A 6,894-nucleotide genomic window follows, 5' to 3' on the forward strand; every position below is an offset into this window, starting at 1 on the left:
GATTTAGTCTCTGAAATAGAGTTCATTGATAAAAGAAACTACAAGGAAAGCCAAACACATTGTCAACCATCTGCAGAGATGCCAAGCGGATGTCCCAAAATATTCCTCCGAGTCCCCATTCTGAGGAAGTGGACAATAAACCCTAACCACGTTCAAAACTCTGATAGACACTCCGCTCCTTCGAGAGGCTGCCTGCTTGGCCGTGCCTGACTCCGAACTCTTGAGCCAGAATCACTGTCCCACTGCTCTCTCCATCTTCAGGTTCTTGTTTTTAATTGTATTTGATGAGTGCGTACTGTAAGCAGAGCACTGTGCTAAGTGCTTGGGAGAATACAGTACAAGAGAGTTGGAAGACAGGTTCCTTGCCCACAAAGAGCTTGCCGTCTAGCAGGACTCTAGACTGTAAGCTCCCACTAAAGTCACACCTTTCTTTCCCTGACTAAATCTCTCCTCACTTGGTCCCTGAGCACTTAGGTACTCCCACCTTTCCCCTGCACCCAGAGCACTTATATGCATATTTTTAAACTCAGTTGCTTCCACCAACCCATAACTTATTTTAGTGTCTGTCTCCCCGGCTTGAGGACATGGATAGTGTCTGTGAAACTCTCTCTAAAGCACTTGACTCCCCTCTTAGGGTCACACTTGGAGAGTTTCCAGGACTCTACCAGTCTCGACTATGGGAGGGAGAGCCAAGCAGAGGCCCACCCCTTCCAATCCTAGCTTGGGCAGTGGCTAGCGAGTGGAAGGCCATCTGCTACAAGTCAAAACTCACCTGTGCTGGGCAGCAGCGGCGCGGGGGAGAGTCGAGGACGGAGACTCAAGTTGACTGCTTGGAAGGAGGCAATGGTAAACCACTTCTGTATTTTTACGAAGAAAACTCTATGGATCCGCTACCAGAATGATTGCAGATGGAGGTGCGGCGTTTGGGGAGAGACGTGTCCATGGCGTCGCTGTGGGTCTGAGACGACTCTACGGCATAAGACGAAACAAGAAAGCACTTAACTACACTGCGCAGCACTGAGTGAACAGCTGATTGGTGAAATGTGAATGACTGGTATACTCCGTTAAATATTCTCACATTGTTTATCATTCCCCTTAGACAGCATGCGAGAGTGCTGCTAGGGAAGCAGCATGGCCTAGTGTGAAGAACACAGGCCTAGGAGTCAGAAGATCGGGGTCCTAATCTCAGCTCTGCCACTTGTCTGCTGTGTGACATTGGGCAAGTCAAAGAGTTTCCTCAACTGTAAAATGGGAATTCAATACTTGTTCTCCCTCCTACTTAGACTGTGGACCCCGGGTGGGACAGGGACTCTGAAGCAGCGTGGCTCAGTGGAAAGAACCTGGGCTTGGGAGTCAGAGGTCATGGGTTCGAATCCCTGCTCCGTCACTTGTCAGCTGTGTGACCTTGGGCAGGTCACTTAACTTCTCTGAGTCTCAGTTACCTCATCTATCAAATGGGGATGAAGACTGTGAGCCCCACATGAGACGACCTAATTCCCTTGTATCTACCCCAGTGCTTAGAACAGGGCTTGGCACATAGTAAGCGCCTAACAAATACCAACATTATTATTTTTATTTGTCCTACCTGATTATCGTGTATCTGCTCCAGTGCTTGGTGTGATGCTTGAAACATAGTAAAGCACTTAAATGCCACAATTATTATTTTTCACATTGGTCATAACAGAAATAGGGGTCTTGTGAAAGTTAATAAATTTGCAAGACTAATTGCTGGTTAGGTAGTTGTTTCCAGCCTCTTTAAATTAAAAAAAACAACACAATATATTTCCAAGATTCCCAAAGGATAGCCTCCTTTATCCCACACAAATAACTTTCTACAGAATTTTGTTAAAAAAAAGTATTAGGAGCAAGGATGATAATTTAGAGGCCTAGCCTGAACACTAAGTCACAGTGATCATGGTCCAAGGAACAATTATTTCTGGGATTAAAACCCAAATAGTGGATTTGACATATTCTCCAAAAACAGACACCTGGCTTTCTGAATGACCTGAATCCTAGACTGACAAGGTAGGAGGAAGTTGCAAGACTGTAAGCTCTAGGCTGTAAAGCTCCTTGTGGGCAGAGAAGGTTGTCTACCAACTCTGTTGTATTGTACTCTCCCAAGCACTTAGTACAGTACTATGCACATTAAAAAAAGTATGGCATAGTGGGTAGAGCATGGGACTGGAGTCAGAAGGTCATGGTTTCTAATCCTGGTTCTGCCACGTGTCTGCTGTGTGACCTTGGCCAAGTCACTTCACTTCCCTGTGTCTCAGTTACCTCATCTGTAAAATGGCAATTGAGACTGTGAGCCCCATGTGAGACAGGGACTGTGTCCAACATGATATGGTTGTATCCACCCCAGCACATAGTAAGTGCTTAGTAAATGCCTTTATTATTATTATTATTATTATAAATAGTATTAATAATAATACATACCATTGATTGCAAGAAATCAGTTGGCTCATCCCTCTATTTCCAAGTAGGGTGATCCTAAATCTCAAAAAGAAAATGGATGTCGACCCTAGTCTGAAAGTCCTCAAGGAAGACTTTTCTCCGCTTTGGAATTTAATCCATTCTAGGGTCTAAATATTGACAGTTGAGAACCAAAGAGGAATCCTTCTGCTACAATGGAATCCCATCTCTGCCTACTCTAGCGCCATGGGAAATGGAGAGTAGCCCAGAATCCTCTGTGTATCATAGACTAATACTATTCCCACACTCTACCAGAATTCTAATGTCATTTCAGACAGCATGTGGCACCAGGAACATGAACTTCGCTACATGCCAGATGTAGAAGGGCCGGGAAGATTAAAATGTGTTTGGGATCATCCACTGATCTGAGCTTTTTCTATTCCTGACCCCATAACTGCTCCTCCGTCCATCAATGAAACTTGACTCACCGCCGATCAAAATGTCTCTTCTCGTGGGCTTCTCTTCCTTCCACTCCCTCAGACTCGAAGGGAAAGGGGGAGCAGTTAGCCTGCCTTGCCCCACAGTGCTGCTTTTTTAAAAATGGTATTTGGTAAGCACTTACTATGTGTTAGTCACTGTACTAAACACTGGGATAAAATCAGGTTGGACATAGTTCAGGTCCCACATTGGGCTCACAGTCCTAATCCTCGTTTTATAGATGAAGTAAATGAGGCACAGAGAAGTGAAGTGACTTGCCCAAGGTCACTCCACAGACAAATGGTGGAGCTGGGATTAGAACCCAGGTCCTTCCAACTCCCAGGGCCGTGCTCTATCCACTAGACCATGCTGGTTCTCTGTGCTGCTTCTACGCAATCTGATCCCCTCCAGCCCTTGCATTTTCTTCCTCTGAAGCCAATGACTTCAATAACTAGTGGCTATTATATACTACCCCCCACCCCCACCCCTGACCCTACTTCCTATTTCTCAAGCGATTCTGATGGCTCTCACCTTTCTTCTCCATCCCTACACTTATCCTCCAGGACTTCAATATCCACGTGAACATTCCTGATGGTCTCCCAGGTGGCCGCTCCCTCTCATTCTCCACCTCCCAATTCATCCCCTCTCCCCGACTCACCAACTTGGAACCCAGTTGGATCTCATCATCGTTAGTCACTGTGCCATCTCTAACCTCACCAACTCTGACATCCCAATCTCTGATCACAGCCCCCAGACGTGCCTTCTCTCCCAAACACCCCATCTCCAGAAAAGTGTGCTCTCCCCTTTGAAATCTTAACCCCCTCAACTTATTCCAGGTAATGATAATGCTGCTGGTGATAATTATAATGCTAATAATGGTACTTTTAAGGGCTTACTCTATGCCAAGGACTGTGCTAAGCACTGGTGTAGATACAAGTTAGGTCAGTTACAGTCCCTGTCCTACATGGTGCTCATAATCTTAAGTAGGAGGGAGTAAGATTTAATCACCATTTTACAGACAGGGTAACTGAAGCAGAGAAAAGTGAAGTAAGTTGCATAAGGTTACACAGCAGACACATGGCAGAGCTGGAATTAGAACCTAGGCCCTCTGACTTCCAGGCCTGTGTTCTTTCCATTAGGCCACACTGCTTCTTCATGCCTCATTTGGAGTGCCTATCCAACCTTCCCTCATTTGCCACCCAATTTAATGCCCTCAGCTTGTCCCTCTCCACCAAATTCAAATTCCTCTGCATCCCTGTCTTCCCGTCCACCTCACGCCACCAAAACCCAGCCCACAGCACACTTCCTCTGCTCACATATTTACACTCTGGAGCGCTGCTGGCAGAAATCCATGCATCAGACCAATCAGTCATATTTACCGAGTGCTTACCGTGTGCAGAGTGCTGTACTAAGCCAGCTCTGTCAATCAATCAGTGGTATTTATTGAGCACTTAGCATGTGCTGAGCACTGTACTAGGTGCTCAAGAGAGAACAGTACAGTAGAGTTGGTAGATAGAGATTAAAATAAATTTCCAACTGGGGAATGGGAGAGTAAAAGGATCGGTGTGTAGGTAGGTTAACTATCAAGTTTTTAAGAGGTTCATATCCAAGTGCGTAGGCAACACAGATAGGAAGGTGACCAGCGACAGTGTTGGCACATAGTAAGTGCTTAACAAATATCGTAATTGTGGGGGAATGAAAGTCTAGTCAGGGAAAGCCTCAGTCAATCAATCATTGGTATGTACTCAGCACTTACTGTGTGCAGAACATTTTAGCTAAGGGCTTGGGAGAGTACACTATGACTGAGTTTATAGACACATTCCCTGCCCACAGTGATCTTAATCAAGAGATGGAGACCGACATATATATAAAATTATGGTTATATACATAAGTGTGGTGTGGCTGAGTGGGGTGAATACCAAACGCCCAAAGGGTATGGATCCAAGTGCATAGGTCATGCAAAAGGGAAAGGGAGCTAGTAAAAAGAGGGCTTAAATAGGGGAAGGTGATGTGACGTTAATAAGGCTTTGAAGGTGAGGAGAGTAGTGGTCTATTGGATATGAAGGGTGAAGGAGTTCCAGGCCAGAGGGAGGATGTGGGCAAAGGGTGGGTGACAAGATAGATGAAGTGAAGAGTACAATGAGTAGTTTGGTCTTAGAGTAGAGAAATGGGCGAGTTGAGTCGCACTACATCAGTGAGGTTCAGCGGGGAGAGCTGATTGAGTGCCTTAAAGCCCATGGTAACGAGTTTCTGTTTTATGTGGAGGTGGATGGGCAACCACTGGAGGCTTTTAAGGAGTGGGGAGATACGGACGGAATGTTTTTAGGGAAATGTTTCAGGAATCCATTTCTGAAATATGCTCACCTGCTCTAACTCTGCCCTCCCATCCGCTTAGCAGCACTACCTCTCCCTTAATGATGGCCAAGCCTACTATCCACGCTAAATAATCCAGGCTTGAAACTCCTTCAAAACCTCAGCGTACAAATTGGTAACATTTATTTCTATTAATGCCCGTCTCCCGCTCTAGATCGTAAACTCACTGTGGGCAGGGAATGTGCCTACCAACTCTGTTACATTGTCCTCTCCCAGGAGTTTGGTACATTGAGCATCTAGTGCATGCAGAACAATCACAGTAGGCAATCCTGTCTCACAAGCCCATAACCTTGGATTTATCCTTGACTCGTCTCTATCATTCAACCCACATATTCAATCTGTCACTAAATCCTGTCAGTTCGGCCTTCGCAGCGTTGCTAAAATCAGCCCATTCATTCATTCATTCAGTCGTATTTATTTAGCATTGCCTGAGTGCAAAGAACTGCACCAAATATATGGGAGAGTACAATATAACAATAAAGACACATTCCCTGCCCTCAGCGAGCGTTCGAATTGCGACCGTGTTATACCAAGATATTATCCTACCCCACCTTGGTAACTGCATCAGCCTCCTTGCCGACCTGTCTGCCTCCTGTCTCTCCCCACTCCAGTCCATATTTCACTTTGCTGCCAGTTTCCTACAAAAACATTCGGTCCACGTCTCCCCATTCCTCAAGAACCTCCAGTGGCGGCCCACCCTCCTCCGCCTCAGACAGAAACTTCTTTCCATCAGCTTTAAAGCATTCAATCACTGTGCCGCCTCCTTCCTTCCCTCATTGCTTTCCTACTACACTCCAGACTGCACACCTCGCTCCTCTAATGCCAAACTACTCACTGTACTTACATCTCACCTATCTCGCTGCTGACTCCTTGCCTATGTCCCGCTTCTGGTCTGGAACACGCACCCTCCCTCTTCATATCCGACAGATGATCACTCGCTTCACCTTCAAAGCCTTATTGAAGGCACATCTCCTCCAAGAGGTCTTTCCCAACTAGGCCCTCATTTCCTCTTCTCCCACTTCTTTCTGCATCACCCTTGCATTTGAGTTTGCACCCTTTATTCACCCCTCCTTCAGCCTCACAGAACTGGTATACCTATCCATAATTTATTTATATATATATATATCAATATCTGTCTCACCCTCTAGACTGTAAGCTCGTTGCAGGCAGGGAAGGTGCCTACCAACTGTTATACTCTCCCAAGTGCTTAGTTCAGTGTTCTGCACACAGTAAGCAGCCAATGAATATGATTGATTGCCCTTAACCCCTCCACCTTACTCCTGATGACCTTCCTCACTACTTTGTGGATAAAATCAAGACCATAAGGCATGAACTCCCCCAAATCGCCCCCTTCCTTATCTCTCACTTATCCTCTCCCACTGACTCCTCATCCTTCCAAGCCATCACTTAAGAGATCTCTTAAAAAACACTTGCACCCTCTCTACTTCCCTCTCTGATCTCTATCATCAAACCATTCACACTCTGATGGCTCCTTCTCTTCTGCTTTCAAACAGCCTCATATATCCCTTGCCTTTCCCCCCAAAAAAATCTCGATCCATTGTACCATCTAGTTATTGCCCAATCAAACCATTTTTATCAAAACTTACACCAGTTGCTTCCACTCTTTCTTCT

At 45.7% G+C, this 6,894-nt stretch overlaps 1 non-coding gene across 1 annotated transcript; it reads left to right on the forward strand.

Annotated features, from left to right (window-relative positions):
- Positions 1-624: 624 nt before the first annotated feature.
- On the forward strand, positions 625-762 carry LOC114817189. The gene has a single exon (XR_003765028.1). It is a non-coding gene; the product is annotated as a small nucleolar RNA SNORA7 (small nucleolar RNA).
- Positions 763-6,894: the final 6,132 nt, after the last annotated feature.

This window comes from Ornithorhynchus anatinus, chromosome 1 (assembly GCF_004115215.2).
Source record: "Ornithorhynchus anatinus isolate Pmale09 chromosome 1, mOrnAna1.pri.v4, whole genome shotgun sequence".
NCBI lineage: Eukaryota > Metazoa > Chordata > Mammalia > Monotremata > Ornithorhynchidae > Ornithorhynchus > Ornithorhynchus anatinus.